This window comes from Canis lupus, chromosome 36 (genome assembly GCF_003254725.2).
Source record: "Canis lupus dingo isolate Sandy chromosome 36, ASM325472v2, whole genome shotgun sequence".
Lineage (NCBI taxonomy): Eukaryota > Metazoa > Chordata > Mammalia > Carnivora > Canidae > Canis > Canis lupus.
In genome coordinates this window covers 20,934,241-20,951,470 of record NC_064278.1, presented here as the reverse complement: position 1 = coordinate 20,951,470, position 17,230 = coordinate 20,934,241, and the positions used below count along the sequence as shown (strand labels likewise).

The window sequence follows — 17,230 nt, the reverse complement described above, 5'->3', positions numbered from 1 at the left end:
AAAGGTTTAATTTTAAAAAGAAGAACTCAAAACAGAGACCACAAAGATCCAGTGATTTAGAACACAGGTACCTTTAAAATGAATGTGAATGTTAAAAAAAATTAAATAATATACACCATTGGTTGTGTGGTTTACAAAGAATGAGCTCTCACTGGTTGGATTTAGTGGGAACTGGGAATACACAGCATGAGTATTTCTGTATTTTAACGTTTATGTTCATGACAGCATCTTGTGATTTTCTTTTAAATATGTGTTTTGTTACAGATCTTAAATATTTAGCTTACTGAGTACTTATTTAGAAGCATTTATTTTTTTTGCATTTTTTTAAATTGAAGTATGGTTGGCATATTGGTTTCAGGGGTACAATGCAGTGATTCCACAATTAAGTATATTACAAAATACCACAGTAGGTATAGTTACCCTTCGTCACCAAACAGTGTTATAATATTATTGATTATAGTCCCAGTGCTGTACTTTTCATTTTTGTGACTCCTTTATTTTGTAACTAGACATTTGCACTTTTTAATCCTCTTCACCTATTTTGCCCAACCCCTCCCCTACCTCTCCTCTGGCAACCACCAGTTTGTTCTCTGTATTTATAAGTCTCTTTCTGTTCTTTTTTTTGTTCACTTGTTTCTTAGATTCCACACATAAGTGGAATCATATGGTATTTGTCTGACTTATTTCATATGGTATTTTTCTGTCTGACTTATTTCACTTAGCATAAAACTCTCTAGGTCCATCCATTTTGTTACAAATGGCAATATTTCATTTTTTATGGCTAGGTAACAATATTCTTTTATATATTATATAATATTGTATACTCCATTGTATATTGTATATAACATTGTATATTCCTTTATATATATATATAAATATATATATATATATGAATAATTCTCACATCTTCTTATTCATTCATCTATCCATGGATGTCTAGGTTGCTTGGCTATAGTAAATAATGCTACAAGTAAACATAGGGGAGCATTTATCTTTTCAAATTAATGTTTTTGTTTTCTTTGAGTAAATACCTGGCAGAAGGATTATAGGCTCATGTGCTATTTCTATTTTTAATTTTTTTAAGGAAGCTCCATCCTGTTTTCCACAGTGGCTGCACCAGTTTACATTCCCACCAATAGGGCATAGATTTCATTTCTCTATGTCCTCACCAATATTTGTTACCTTTTGGCTTTTTGATAATAACAGAAATACTTCTGTACTATTGCCTGTTAATAACCGTGGAACTTAAGAGAAACATTCTGTATTCTCTATGCCTTTCAATATCCATAGCATCATGTATGTGTCCCATTATGAAACAAAATTTTGTAATTATTTTTGTGTTTGTCATGTTTCTTAGTAGAAAATGTATCTTGGGATCCCTGGATGGCTCAGCAGGTTGGAGCCTGCCTTTGGCCTAGGGCGTGATCCTGGAGTCCAGAGATTGAGTCCCACATTGGGCTCCCCGCACGGAGCCTGCTTCTGCTCTCTCTCTCTCTCTCTCTCATGAATAAATAAATAAAGTCTTTCAAATAAAATAAAATTCTAAAAAAAATAAATAAAATGTATCTTAATGCAAGTGTAAGGATTTTGGATCTCTAGAGAGACCCAATTTTTAATTAATTAATTAATTAATTAATTAGTACAACTATTTTTTATTTTACTTAAATTCAGTTAATTAACATATTAGTTTCAGAGGTAGAAATCAGTGATCCATCAGTCTTTTTTTTTTCATCAGTCTTATATAATACCCATTGCTCATTACATCATGTGCCCCCTTAATGTTTGTTACCCCACCTACCTCCCCTCTATCGACCCTTAGTTTGTTTCCTATGATTAAGAGTCTCTTGTGGTTTGTCTCCCTCTCTGATTTAATCTTGTTTTATTTTTTTCCTTTCTTCTTCTATGATCCTCTGTTTTGTTTCTTAAATTCTACATGTAAGTGAAACCATATGATAATTGTCTTTTTCTGATTGACTTATTTCACTTAGCATAATATACCCTCTGGTTCCATCCTCATCATTGAAGATGGCAAGATTTCATTTTTTTGATGCCTTAGTAGTAGTCCATTGTATGTATGTATATATACCACATCTTTATCCATTCATCTGTCGATGGACATCTAGGCTCTTTCCATAGTTTGGCTACTGGGGACATTGCTGCTGTAAACATTGGAGTGCAGGTGCCCCTTTGAATCACTACATTTGTATTTTTGGGATAAATACCCAATAGTGCAATTGCTGGGTTGTAAGGTAGCTCTCTGTGCAACTTTTTGAGGAACTTCCATACTGTTTTCCAGAGTGGCTGCACCAACTTGCATTCCCACCTAAAGTGTATGAGGGTTCCCCTTTGAGAGACCCAATTTTTAATCATGGTTCTGATATTAGTAAGATGCATGGATATTGGGCTACTTACTTTACCTTTCCACACCTGTGTCTTTTCTGATATAAAATGGGTAATAATATGTATCTCTAGCACTGGAGAGAAATAAATAATATAGTATCTGTAAAAGCACTTGGCACATGGACCAATAGATATTGTTTCTTTTTACATCTGTTTTTCTTAGCTTCTTGAGTTCAGGAACCAAGTATTATGTTTCCTGTAATTCACCATAGAATATTTATTGGGTACTCAAAAATACTATTAAATGAGAGAATCTATTCTATGTTAATACCAAACACATAAAAATGTCATTTTCTTGCCTTTTGACTTACCTTTATTCTGGGGCAGTTGATAATTTGCCCTTGATAATTCTGTTTTACAGCTTATATCTCTCTTCTACTGCACAAAGCAACATTTGGTAGGTACTGCTATAAGGGAAGATTAGTTGCTGGTCCAATTATGGATCTCATTTAAGTTTGTACTGCCATGTTACTTTGACCCAAGTGAACTCCAAATCTATAGAAAATGAGTAATGCTATACATACATCCTTCAATAAAACTGTTCTTTATGACAGCTGTATTTTTAAAATGATTTTATTTATTTATTTGAGAGAGAGAGAGCATGAGCAAGGGAGAAGGGTAGAGGGAGAAGGAGAAGCATGCTCCCCACTGAGCAGGGAGTCCAGTGATGCAGGGCTCAATCCCAGTACCCTGGGATCATGACCTGAGCAGGAGATAGATGTTTAACTGAGCCACCCAGGTACCCCTATGACAACTATATTCTTGATGGGAAAACAGGCAAAAATGTCTGACCAATGAATGACTAAGTTTACACAGTAAGTTCCCATGAGAGCCCTGTGCCATTTTTCCAGGCTTCCTTGTTCTCAGTAACCATTGTCTCTTGCCATTAACAATCTCTTTAAATGATATATGAGGACTGGGAAAAAAAGGAACAGGGCATGAAAATATCTTGAAAAAATTTCCAGAAAGAATGGGGCTAACAAGCCAGCAAATTTGGCATCAGTTCTGCTCTTTAAGGTTCTAAGGAAGAGAGGCACACCAACAATCATCAAGGGCAAGGGACTTTCATAAGGCTACATGGGAGTGTCAGGTAGCTCTAGGAACCCTCCAGGCAATTATACAGTTGCTTAGGGTTCCAGTGCTAATGTGGCCAGAGCTCAGAGGAATCTCCCCTAGTCTTGGGAGCCTGCTTCCTTCTTGAACATCTGACACTTATCCTACCCAGGGAATGGGCTCTGATTAGATAGGTTTGCCATTATACAACTCACAGCTTTTCTGGAGGGCACAGTTTTCTATAAGTTGTCCTGTGTTGTTTGGTTTCTCTAGTGTCTGCCAACTCTCTGGCTTGGGAATCATCACTTCAGAAATGAGGATAGGGATTTGGGAGTCTTGCAGGTGGTTGGAGCCATGAAGAGGGAATAATATGAAAAGAGGCACAAATTACTGCATGGAGCGTGTATTGGGGAACATGAAATAGTTCGTATTGGTTAGGGAAGTACTTCTCAGGCCATGAAAGTGTTGTTGGGCAGCTGTGAGTTCTCTTTATGCATTACTATAACTTTAGTTAAATTTCAATAATAACCCTAAAAAAATGAACATAAGCATATATTTGGCCATCAGTGTGGCCATCTTATATATAATCTGCACTGAGCAGTATATACCATATTCATGGTGCTATGAGTTTAATTAGACCATTGTGAGGAACACATAAAATTGATGTCATTTGAATTTTATTGGTTTTGTAAGCTTATTTGTATTTAATTCATAAGTTTTTGATTTGTAATTGTTTAAAAGCTATGAGCATAAGGAGGTTTTAAATTTTTATTTTTTACCAAGTTTTTGTTTGTTTGCACTTAATAACATTGTAATGAAATGATTTAATACAACCCTGGGCATCTGAAAGAATATGTTAAAAGGGATCTATGTTCATTAAAAGTGCAGTTATGATGAGCACTGAGTAATGTATAGCATTGTTGAATCACTGTATTGTACACCTGAGACTATAATAATACTGTGTTAATTATATTGGAGTTTGTAAAAAAAAAAAAGTTTTTTTACTCATATTTGAGACAGTCAGCTAGAGTGGGAACTGGGAAACTTTCTGTGAAGGGCCAGATAGTAAATACTTCAGGATTTGCAGACCAAGAGGCAAAATTGAGGACATTATGTTGATGCTTATATAATAAAAGAAAAAGCAAATCTCCATAGTTTTTTTTTAATTGATGAAATAGAAACAACAATAATTCTGCTGCTAATGATATTGATGATAATAGCATTTGAGTATAATTTTTTTTTTTTACACTATAGGCCTACATTTCTCTTTTCGTTTGTAGGCCTATAGTGTAAAAAAAAAAAAAAAAAAAAAAAAAGGCTAACATTTCATTTAATTGGGGTCCAAAATTAGTGTTCCCTGTCATCAAATAGATTACAAACATTCATCTATAAAAACAGTTGTCAGCTTACAGGTTGTACAGAAACAGCCAGCAGGCCAGATTTAACCTGTGGGCGGAGTTTGTTGGCATTTGAGTTAAAGTATAAGGTATCTGTTGCAGGTAGAGCAATTTAGCCAACCACTCCACACTTGTTTTTGTTTTTTGTAAGCTCTTCTCTATTCTTGGGGACATTAAAAGTAGCAATCCCTTTGGGATACTATAAAGATTAAGTGTGATAATTCATAGCAAGTACTTTGATCCTTGTCTTATCATCATCATCATTACATTTTAGAGAATATTTTATACTTACTTTGGAAAGTAGCCTTTCCAAGGATTTTAAGCAGGAAATAGCAACCCTGGAGCTGTACTTTTTTTTTTTTTTTTTTTTTTTTGAGCTGTACTTTGGAAGAGTCATCTGGCAACAGCATGAGGGATGAATCAAAGTAGGGTCAGGAGGACAGTGAGGAGGCTGCTAAAAGAGCTCTCCATCCTATCATGGCTTTTTGGTACTTTTATCCATGTCAATTATATCTACTCCAAGTGAGAGTGGTGGGGGGCAGAAACCAATCATAGTAGGCAGAGTATGGCCCTAAAGATGTCCACATCCTCATCTGTGAGTATATTATCTTACATGGAAAAAGACTTTACAGATATGATCAAGGTTAAGCACCTTGAGATAGGGACAGTATCCTGGCTTATTGGGCCCAATCTAGTCCCATGAGTCCTTAAAAGCAGAGAAGCTTTCCCTGCTGCAGAGAATCAGAGGTGGCAGTGTGAGTAAGGCCTGGCTCACCATTGCTGCTTTGAAGAAGGCAGAAGGGAGCCATGAGCCAAGGAATGTAAGCAGCTTCTAGATGCTGGAAAAGGCAAAGGGATAAGTTCTCCCTAAGAACCCCCCAGAAGGAATATAGTCCTGCCAAGACCTTGAGTTGGCTCTATGAGATTTGTATTGGATATCTGAACTATAGAGCCATAAGATAATAAATTTATGTTGCTTAAGCCACCAAGTTTGTGGTAAGTTGTTATGGCAGCGATAGAAAACAAATATACCAATACTGTGCAGTTATAAATGATGATAAGAAAGTGAGGTGAGAGACAGTTCTAAGTAAGCCTAAATATTATGTTACTCCAAGCATTTTCCTTATTTTGAACATGGAGATTATTGTTTTTATGAATAGATAGCTTTTTTTGCTCACCAAACAAATCACAAACCAATATTTAGAGGATATTTATTGAAAGGCATCAAATTATTGTCATACATGAGATCTTATCTTGGAAACATGGAAAAGTTTGCCTAAGTTTGATTCAACAAATTATACCAATACTTTATGAGTACTTTGTTCTGTGGTGGTGGGGCAGGGTGGGAGAACCTTTAAAAAATGATTATTTTGGGGGAAGGGAAGGAAAAATAAAATAATATGAAAACAGAGAGGGAAGCAAACCATAAGAAACTCTTAACTCTAGGAAACAAACTGAGGGTTGCTGGAGGGGAGGTTGATGGGGAGTAGGGAAATTGGGTGATGGGCAGTTAAGGAGGGTACTTGATACAATGAGCACTGGATATTATATGCAACTGATGAATCACTAAATTCTTCCCTAAAACTAATAATATACTATATGTTAGCTAAGTTGAATTTAAATAAAAAAATTTAAAAATGATTATTTTGTAGTCTCTGCTAACAAACTAGTGAGCTATACATGAATATGAGTAGGGATATGAACAAGCTCAGAGTTCCTAAGTGTTCCTAGGAAGTGGAGATGGTGCCATAGCAGTTGAAATTCTTGCAGATGACCCCAATGCTTGGACTTGCGGGATGAGCAGGAGTGATTGGCGGAGGAAAAATCCTGAAGTGATTTTAGTAGGGATAGCCAGTGTACAGTGGGATGAATTTGCAGAGTTCTTGGCTGTCTTGGAAGACTTGGACAGTGAGCTTGCTAGGCTTGGAACCTTCTTTATTCCCCTATAGCTGTCATGGTTCTGTGGAGTTGAGTGGAAGAAGGAGAGACATCTGGGCAGAAAGTCTTATTCTCTAAATACTTTATCTTGACGTGACAAGCTGTTTGGTCTGTCTCAGACTCTTTTCCTCCCACATTGGTCCATTCAACATTTAGAATAGTTGGAAAAAATCTATTATCTGTAGAATAACAGCAAATTTTGATTTTTCTGTTCTGTAAAGAGAAGGGATATTTAATTAGTCCACCTGTGGGCCCAATAAACAACAGGGAGTTACCTCAGTAGGAGGGAAACTTGAGGATAGAGTAAACTAAATGATAGTTATACATATTCCATAAACTGACTGATAGAATTGGGCCTACAGTGGTGGGTGGGCATGTCAGCACCTGGAATAATAAATGAGGAAATGAATGACAACAGAGATGTAAGGACAGATCATCTGGGTAGAGGATGGCAAGGACCCTTCATTAACCTTGAAATTTGCTTCAGGGGAAGTCATGTCCTTAAAGTTTCTTTCCCAAAGCTGTAGATCCAGACTTTGAGCTGTGGAGAAATTGCCATAATAACTCACTCATTGTCATATCTCTTAGCTAAGTCTGCATAGTAACTCATAAAGCTGCCTCATACAGTTTGCACATAAGTCAGACACATAGCTCACAAGGTAACTTCTTGTACTTTCAGGTTTCCACAGGGTCTGAATGGAGTCCCCTTGGTTCTTGAGGAAATCCTACTTTAGTGACAACAAAATTCAATAAATCATCACCATTATTATCAGTAATGGCAGCACCAGCAATAACAAACACCTAATATTCCCAAAACAGAGAGCAGTTTACAAATACCTTCATGTGTATGAAACCATTCGCTTTTCTTCTGCCTTCTGTGGCCAGGTGGGGGTATGTAAGGATGTTAGCAGGACACCGAGCCATTGCCTGGTGTAGAGCTACCCAAACCGTGATGTTGTGTTAACTCTATCCTGATATGAGACCTGTTCCCGAAGTATCCTGTCTTGAACTGGCCTCAGACATTCTGGCTGCGAGAGTGAAGCCTGCTGGCCTGAGGCATGACAATAGCAAGAACTGAAATATAGAAGAAAAGAAAATAATTCTGTGCATCAGTGTTGTATTCCTGAGTTTTTCCAGGGACAGTTTTGATTCAGTTATATAAACAGGGATGAAATCACATGGGCTAGTCAGGTTAGCCACAATAAATCTTGGGACAAATCTAAGGGAAGGGTACTTTGTGATGTTAGCAATCAAATGTAGGGAGACAATGCCATCCCCTCCTTATGTATTGATAGTAACAAAGGGAAAGCACACATGTCTGATTTGTTCTTTTTGAATTTACTGTGGTGACTTGGGGACGTGTGGCTGCTAAGTGCTGGCTTCTGGTATGCCGAGAGGCAGTTATTTCATGAGAACTATCAGAAGATTAAAAAAATTGAAAGACAAAAGATGATAAGAAAGATGAACTGAACTAAAGTAATTAGCTAAATATCTGTGAATAACAGAAGCCTCAGGATGGTTGTCCTGAGTTTTTGCTGTAAAGTACTTGTCTGCAATATTTTAAGGACTTAATAGAATTTTATTTTAAAGCCATGACATTAGCACAGTTAAGCCAATCAATGTTTTTTAATAGCCTTTTAAAGGTGCCTTTTTAATTGTGCTCTGTGGGAGGGAAAGGCACATGAAGACTGGAAAAACATCTAAAAATGGCTTAGTCAGATCTTTCAAAAATATTTGCGAGTGCAAATTTCTGGCTTGGTTTGATTGCTATGGAAGTGGGGTTAAAGTGTGAGATCTAAAGGGCTTATTCCCCAGTGAAAAAACAAAGACTTAACTCTAGTGTGCATTCACTCAGCTTGGCACCAGAGCAAAATATTTAGAATCTGCACCAATTTCCCTGTAGAGCTGCAAGAGAGTTGTGGTTTCTCTTAGAGGAGAAATAGCTCTATGCAGAAGTTTTCCTGCCCTCTTTGGGGCCCAGGAGAGCCAGAGAACACTCACATTGCTCCTTCTAGCAGTCCTCTGACCTCTTGAATGTTTGCCAGTGATAGCTTCAATTTTTATAGTTAGAATGTGCCTAACATCTGGATGAATAGCAAAAAAGTGCTATTAACTTCCAACTTGCTATTTGGCAGAATGCCTACATTATTGGCAGAACCATCATAGTCCATCCCCCTTTCTTCATAGCTTACTTTTGTATGATGCTTTATTGTTTAAAATCTGCTTTCATATATATTATCCTGTTGGGAACCCACAATAGTCATGTGATACAAGGAAGTTATTATGAGTTTTTGTTTCATAAATGTAGAAACTAAAGCTACAAATATGGAGAGGTTTATCCAAGGTCAGTTAGACAAATTCAACTAACATTTCATGGGTACTATAGGATGCTTTAAATATCACAGCGGGCTTTCGAAAATGGTTATTTTATAGTTCCTGCAAACAAACTAAGAGCCACATATCTACCAAATCTCACTTCTCCAGCGCTATTTCTCTGAAATTATGTGTTCTCTTGTGTGGTACATGGGCTTATCTGAAGAATTTACTTCTTTAAAATTTTTCAATCCAAGTATTTGTTAGTTTGGAGTTGCAACTGTAAAGACAGTATGGTGCAGATAATTTGGGGGAAGTGAATTAACCAGTAGGAAAAATTATTTGGTCTTACCTTTTTTTGGATTAGTTTTGGAAAGAAGAGGGATTTGGGGGATTCGTTTTTCCATGCATTTCACTGCTGTGTTTCATCACAATACCAGGTGCTGCTGTATCGACCTGCTATGATCCTTCCAGCCAGGGGCCATCACTGTACATACTTGTTGGAACAAACTGAGCAAGGTGGAGAGATGGATTGGAGAAGAGGGCGTTTCCTCTGGGCACTATGGCCACCTGTGGCCAGGCTGGGACTATACCAGTAAATTTTAACGCCTTTACATTTGGGCTTATACCTGGCTGGTCCTGTTAGCAAGTGAAGGGCTTGATGGTTTTGTTGTTTCCTTAATTTCCCAGAGAGGTAAGGTCCTTTTTGCAAACTCTAAACTTTTCTAAGTGAAACTAAAAGGAACAGATTTTGCTCCCTTGTCTCAGTTTTGACCGAGAGTCCTTAATAGGAAGCTTTGTTTTTGTTTTTTAGAGATTTATTTGTTTATTTGAGAAAAAGGGAGGGAAAGAGAGAGGGGAGTGGAGAGAGAGAGAGTATAATACCAATAGTATTTAAAACTGGTTTAGTCTGGAGGCTACACTAGGCACAAGAATTTTGATCCTAGACATCTTCCCAGTTGCAATTCATTGTTCAGCCACTGTGGTGACATACCTTAGTTTTCTTTCTTTCTTTTTTAAGATTTTAAAAATTTATTTATTCGTGAGAGACACACAGAGAGAGGCAGAGACACAGGCAGAGGGAGAAGCAGGCTCCCTGTGGGGAACCTGATGTGGGACTTGATCCCAGGCTCTGGGATCATGACCGGAGCCAAAGGCAGACGCTCAACCACTTGAGCTACCCAGGTGCTTCATTTCTTAGTTTTCTGAACTTCAGTTTGCCTTTTCCTAAATGAGAGTGGAACTGATCTCAGTCAAATCAGTCAAATAATGACAAAGGCCAGATTATCAGTGAATGATTTCTTGTGTCTCTCCTTGGCTTTCTTGTCCCCTACATTTGTCACAAACGCACATACTCCCTCTTCCTTGCTCATTTTGTAATAAGCACTTAGATACAGTGAAGACACAACTGGGGAGCCCATGCTTTGATTTGTTCATTTACTCAAGGACTTTTTCTGAGCGCTTATTACACATGAGGCATTGACCTGTTTAGGGAAGTGCTGGGGCTCCCCCAGGCATTGTCATGGAAGGCGCATGAATCATGGCTTTGTATATGACCTGGCAGCAGCAGAACTTTGTAAGTGGAAACAGTGGGTCAGGAAGCAAGGAGGCAAAGTCCCATCTCTGCACAATGAGAGACTGAGCTTGGAATGATGCAGTGTGGTCTGGGAACCTCATTATTAGCAAGTCGGAGACATATTGGAGAGTGTTCAGAGAAAAGCCACAAAGATGATAAACGGGCGGAAAGACTGATTTATGAAGACTTAAACAACAAAATATGTATTCTTGGATCAACAAAGACTTCAGAAGAAAGTGATCACTATCAACAACTCTCTGAAGGTTGTGAATACCCCGGAGGCACCCCAGAGGTGTTTAGCCTGGTATCTGAAATGATGACAAGGAATCAGAAGATGGCAAATTTAACTTGTGGATCAGGGAAGTATGAGAAATATAAATCTATCCATGCCTTTGTGACAGAAAGTAGCTTCCAAGGGCAACATCCTTAATCTATTTTTCCTCTTATATACATTTCTGCAGTTGGAATGATGCATAATCATTTGTTGTCTCTTTATGTTCAGGGGTTTTATGTGTGTTTCCTGTTTACATATACCTTCCCCAAAGATGTCTAGGATGAAATATTTGATTTTTTTTTAACCTTCTGCTTCAAAGGCTTGAAGATAAAAGCAGTTGAGTTATGGGCAAATTGTTTTTTTAAACCAAAGTTTGCACCCTTAACCTTTGTTGAAAGTCACTGTCATAATGTGGATTTTATTCCTAAGAAAAGCCAAATAAATGACTCTTTATAAGACCATCCCTCAGTGACCTGATCAACAGTTTTATACACATGTGCGCGTGTGTGTGCACATGCGCACACACACATAGTATAACATAAAGCTTTCAGAGGATAGAAAATCAATTTAGAGATAGAATCCAATCCCATGCAATTTCATTTATTCTGGACTCCTGTGAGAGTGGCTATTTTAGCTACTGGGGTAGAAGTATAACATTTTAAGAAAATAACCCACGTGGGACCTGGGCCTAAGGTTTGGGCTACAGAAACCCTCAAAGAGCTGGGTCCTGTGGACTGACAGGGGTATTTACTCTCAGCCTTGCTCACTTTACTGCCAGGATATGGAACTCTGTCCAACAGGAGACTGCCATTACATCTATTAAAATGCCTCGTAGACCCACAACCCCGATTTCCACTGATGATCCAATAGGTTCCTGGGCAGTGACTCCCATGTCTGGATCAGGGCTGGGGTCGAGCATATTCCCAGGCTAAGCCTATGAGATTAGCCCATCCTCCTGGTCACAGTGGTTGACCCAGGGGTGGACATGTAACCTGAGCTGGGACTCAAGGGCATTTTCTGAGAATGCTGTAACCAAGAGCTTCTCTTCATGGCCTGGATAGCATCTAGATCCAAAGGCTGGGACTGCTGTAGTAAATTTGTTGTCATGATGGGAACTGACTAAGAAGGAGGGCTGTGCATGGACACATACAAACCAGAGGAAAATCACAGAGGATGGTGCCAGAGCCTTGCTGACAGTTTCATATCTGGCTACCTATCTCTACTCTTTTCAGGTATTAGAGTTCATAAATGCTCTTTTGTTATTAACCACTTTTGACCTAAGTTTTGGTTCCTTGCGGCATATAGAATCCAGATTGCTCTTTGAATAAGGACCAAGTTGTGTGGTGGAGATCATGATTTCTGTGTTAGTGTGGAGGAGAGAAAGTCCATGTGAACTGGGAGATAGTTATGGCAGTTGCTGGTGGGAAGGAGGGAGCAGAAGGCAGGAGGTGGCTAACAATCATGTGTCCCCTAGGTTCCAGACACTGGGGTGAGGCCCCACAGTCTACCTCCACAACACACTGGCTCTGTTTGTCTCAGTATCCTGTTTCATAAAGGAGAAAACTGAGGCTTGGAACAGTGGAGCGACTTCCCTGGGTCACTCTGCCAGCAAGATTTGAACCTGTGCTCTTCTTACGGCTCCTCCCTTCTTCGAGTTTACAGCTTGATTCAGACTATCTGCATTTCAGTCCCAGTTCGAGGTGTTCAACCTTGGACAAGTCACTCATATTTCCTGTGCCTGTGTTTCCTCCCGTGTAAAATAGTGACGATGATGCCCACCTCTCAGAAGTGTTATGGGGCTTTACTATGTGGGAAGCACTCGTACTAGGTGAGTGTGAAATGTTATTCTTATTGGGGAAGGCTTCTGGGAGGAAATAACACTTACCTGGGGATGGTAGAAGAGGTAGATTTCTGTGGGGAGTGAGTGGGGAAAGGATGAACTGAACAGATGAGCTTAGGCAAAGGCGTGGAGTACAATTAAGCACGGGTCATTTCTGCACAAGAAAGGAAACTGCCCCAGCAGTTTATAGATCTCAGTATAAATCTAAATATTTATAAACCACATTATATATATTTAGCATAAGTAAAGATTTTATTTATTTATTTGAGAGAGAGAGTATGCGGGGGAGGGAGAGGGGACAAGGGAGAGAGAGAGAATCCCAAGCAGACTCTTTGCTGAGTGAAGAGCTCAATGTGGGGCTTGATCTCAGGACCCTAAGATCATGACCTGAGCCAAAATCAAGAGTCAGATGCTCAACTGATTGAGCCACCCAAGCTCCCCTCCCCATTGTATATTCTTGAATCCTTTGTTGTAAATTAATTGATCACCTATGCATGAGTTTATTTCTGGGCTCACTCTACTGCTCCATCGATCTAAGTGTCTGTTGTATCGATATAATGTTTTAATTATTATAGCATAATAATTGGGTTTGAAATAAGGGAGCATGATGCCTCCAGCTTTCTTCTTTCTCAAGTCCATCTAGCCCCATCTTAGAAGATGTGCCCTCTTTCCCTTCTCCTCATGATCTTATTGACCTATTTATAACTTTCTCCCTCCATCCAGGCTGCTGAGTTCATCCTGGAGGGTTTCTATCAGTTTTTTTTTGTTTTGTTTTTTTTGAGATCCTGTGTGTCATGTAAAGGGACTTAGTCTTTCAAAGTCTTCAGAGTGTCACATGTACAAGACAAACTTTTCCCCTGCTAAGGCTAATCTTTCTCTCTTGGAGTCTAAGTTTGATATACTGATGTACTTTCAAAGTCTCCCTTTCATGGGTCCTTTCAAAGGTAGTATTCTTTCACAGAGAGGTTGAAGAAGACCAGGAAAGAAGGGACAAAATGAAAAAAGAACACTTCACCCTGTCTTACATATATTCTAAATTCCTCAATTAAGAGAAGAGATAAAAATTGAACTCTTGATTTGTCTTAATTGGGCTGATAAAGCGTAACTGCCAATAGACCTAATATTGGAGTCACTAATTTTATTTTTCTCATCCTTACTTTCTTTTTGATTTAATGAAATCTATACTAAATAATGGGTACACTGGCATATTTTTTATTGGTACAATGGTTAAAATATTGCATCAAACAAATAAAATACTTGTTTATATCTACTCTGCTCATTTTTTAGAAAAATATTTATTTATATATTTATTCATGAGAGACACAGAGAGAGAGAGAGAGGAACAGACACAGGCAGAGGGAGAAGCAGACTCCATGCAGAGAGCCCAATGTGGGACTCGATTCCAGGTCTCCAGGATCACACCCTGGGCTGAAGGCTGCGCTAAACCACTGAGCCACCTGGGCTGCCCTCATATTTCTTATACTAGGTAAAACCTTGTTAGTTTTACCGATATATTTTTACCAGATGACACACAGGTTCAAATAAAGTTGTTTTCAATTAAAATAGCTGTTGTGGGCAAATGAAACCATACAATCAAGAAGGTAGTCTTAATTGAAGAATAGCTGAAAATAAATCAGTAAAGCAGCAAATTCTGACTGTTTTGCATATTCACTTATTCCAATCCCTTAAAATTTCAATTGGAAATTTCAAAGAACCGTAGTGTAAGAGTTGGACAAATGCTATTAAATCACAATACTGTTCTTAGCCAAGATTCTCTCTTTGTAGCTCATGCCTTGATGTCTTTTCTGTTCTGCATAAACAGCAGATAATTCCTGCATGGCATTTGGGCTAGATCCTTCGGTGGAGGTGGAAAATATCCGTCTCTAGGCATCCCCTCTGTGATCAAGGCATTTTGGCTTGGCAGTTTTTCCTGGAGGCCATGGTTGCTTGTGTGGAATCAAGGTTCCCTTTGGTTAAAGAGCCTGGTGCCATGCTTTGGTCAGCAATAAGCCGCTGTGTGATAAACAAGTTTATGTGATGATTTTGTTCACTCCTTGGTGCTGCCAAACCTGGGGCAAATCTCACCATTGCAGGCTTCCTGGAAGACATTTAACGTTTCCTGCTTCTGGCTGGAAACCCAGAGGATGCCAAACGTGAAAAATAGCAGGGTAAAGAGACATGCTCAGTTAACATGTGATGGTGATTTTAGGAGAAGATATTTCATTTGGGGGTTGATTTTAGTTTTAAATTGACCATTAATCTTGCTTTATGAGTTTTAGAAGAGGAATATTTTTTCAATCATATTTTTATTCATGTGTGCTTCATGCCATTGTATTGATTTCCAGGTGGAAGGTTTTTTTTTTTTGTTTGTTTTTAAGATTTTATTTTTTACTCAGAGAGAGAGAGAGAGGCAGAAACACAGGCAGAGGGAGAAGCAGGCTCCATGCAGGGAGCCTGACATGGGACTTGATCCCAGGTCTCCAGGATCACGCCCTGGGCTGAAGGCGGCGTTAAACCGCTGAGCCACCTGGGCTACCCGGAAGCTGTTTTTAAGGACATCCTTTCTTTTCTACTTGCCACATTGTGCCAGTATTCATTCTTAAACTTCAGGAAAAGATGTCTGTAAAAGAAGAAGACTGAACCCAGATGCAAAGCAGGGTCTTTGAAGATCAACTGGAGTACAGAGTTTAAAATGCTTATTTAATTATTATTATCTGTATTTGAGGAGAATCAAATGCCAAGCAGCAAAGGCCAAGAAGGCCAAAGTGATATATTCAAGTTCAAGAAGTGGGAGACCACAACGATGGTGGGGTCATGGTGCTTTCAGTCAGAGAAATACCAACAGCCAGATGTGTTGTTTGTTTTTGTTTTGAGTAACAAGTCACACCAAAATATAGTAGTTTATAACAAAAATAGTTATTATTTCACAGTTTCTATGGGTCAGGAATCTGGGATTGCTTTAGCTGGGTCGTCTTTCTTAGGGACTCTCCCAGGCTGCAATAAAGGTATGATTTAGGCGCCACCAAGTCTCAACTGGGAAAAGCTCTGCTTCCAAGCTCACTCATGTGGATGTTGGTAGGATTCAGTTCCTCACAAGCTGTCGCACTGAAGGCTTCAGTTTCTCGCTGACTGTTGGCTGGAGGCCCTCTCAGTTCCTTGCCCTGTGGGCCTCTCCACAGGGCAACTCACAATATGGCCACTGGTTTCCATTAGAGAGAGCAAGTGAGAAACCGTGAGCAAGAGAGAAGTTGCAGTCTTTGATCACCTAATCTCAGAAGTAGTGTCCACTTTTGCTGTATTCTCTGTGTTGAAAACAAGCTACTGATCCAGCTTGTACTCAGGGGGAGGGGTGTACACAAGGCCGTGGATATTAGAAGGTAAGGATCATTGGGGCCGTTTTAGAATTCTGCACTACAACCAGCATGTGCTACATAATCATGAAAAGTAAAGAAAGCTACAATTCTAATGAGGGTATTTGAGAAATTATATTTAGTATATTTTATTTGTTTGCATATTTATATTTTTGTGTCAAACCATGTATATAATCTGATTGTTTTTTTTTAAAGATTTTATTTATTTATTCATGAGAGATACACACACACACAGAGGCAGAGACACAGGCAGAGGGAGAAGAAGGCTCCATGCAGGGAGCCGGATGTGGGACTCGATCCCGGGACTCCAGGATCACTCCCTGGGCAGAAGGCAGGCGCTAAACTGCTGAGCCACCCAGGGATCCCCTACAATATGATTGTTTACTTATGTAGAGCCAGCCAGTTTTTCAAGACTGATGACTGAAAACATTATCTACTTATATCTCTGAAGCAAACTTGAATCTGGACAAAGGTCTGGATCTACCAAATTAATTACTCATCTATAAACCCTGAAATAACTCCTGGTCCATTTAACTTTCCTGTCCTTCAAAAAAATTTTATTTATTTATTTATTTATTTATTTATTTATTTATTTATTTATTTATTTATGATAGTCACACACACACAGAGAGGCAGAAACAGGCAGAGGGAGAAGCAGGCTCCATCCACTGGGAGCCCAACGTGGGATTCGATCCCGGGTCTCCAGGATTATGCCCTGGGCCAAAGGCAGGCGCTAAACCGCTGCACCACCCAGGGATCCCCCAAAAAATTTTTTTAAAGTAGACTCCATGTCCAATATGAGACTTGAACTCATGATCCGAAGGTCAAGAGTCAAATGCTCTAATGACTGAGACAGCCAGCCTAATTTTTTTTCCTAGTTTTACAATATACTTTAATTATCTTATTGAAACCATAGGGCTCTATTTTTGTTTTTGTTTTTTTTAATATTACTTATTTATCCATGAGAGACACACGTAGAAGACACAGGCAGAGGGAGAAGCAGGCTCCATGCAGGAAGCCCGACGCGGGTCTCGGTCTCGAGACCCTGGGATCACACCCTGAGCCGAA

The 17,230-nt window shown here is 39.0% G+C and overlaps 1 long non-coding RNA gene across 2 annotated transcripts in view; it reads left to right on the top strand.

The window, feature by feature from the left end:
* LOC112668158 (uncharacterized) overlaps positions 1–17,230 on the top strand; it is an 82,530-nt gene that overhangs the window by 44,259 nt on the left and 21,041 nt on the right. The window contains exon 4 of one of the 2 annotated variants that reach the window (XR_003141526.3): positions 9,542–11,484. The exons of the other annotated variant lie outside the window; for it this stretch is intronic. This is a non-coding gene — a long non-coding RNA (uncharacterized LOC112668158). Of the gene's footprint in view, positions 1–9,541; positions 11,485–17,230 lie in introns of those variants that run through there. 2 annotated transcript variants of the gene reach the window in all.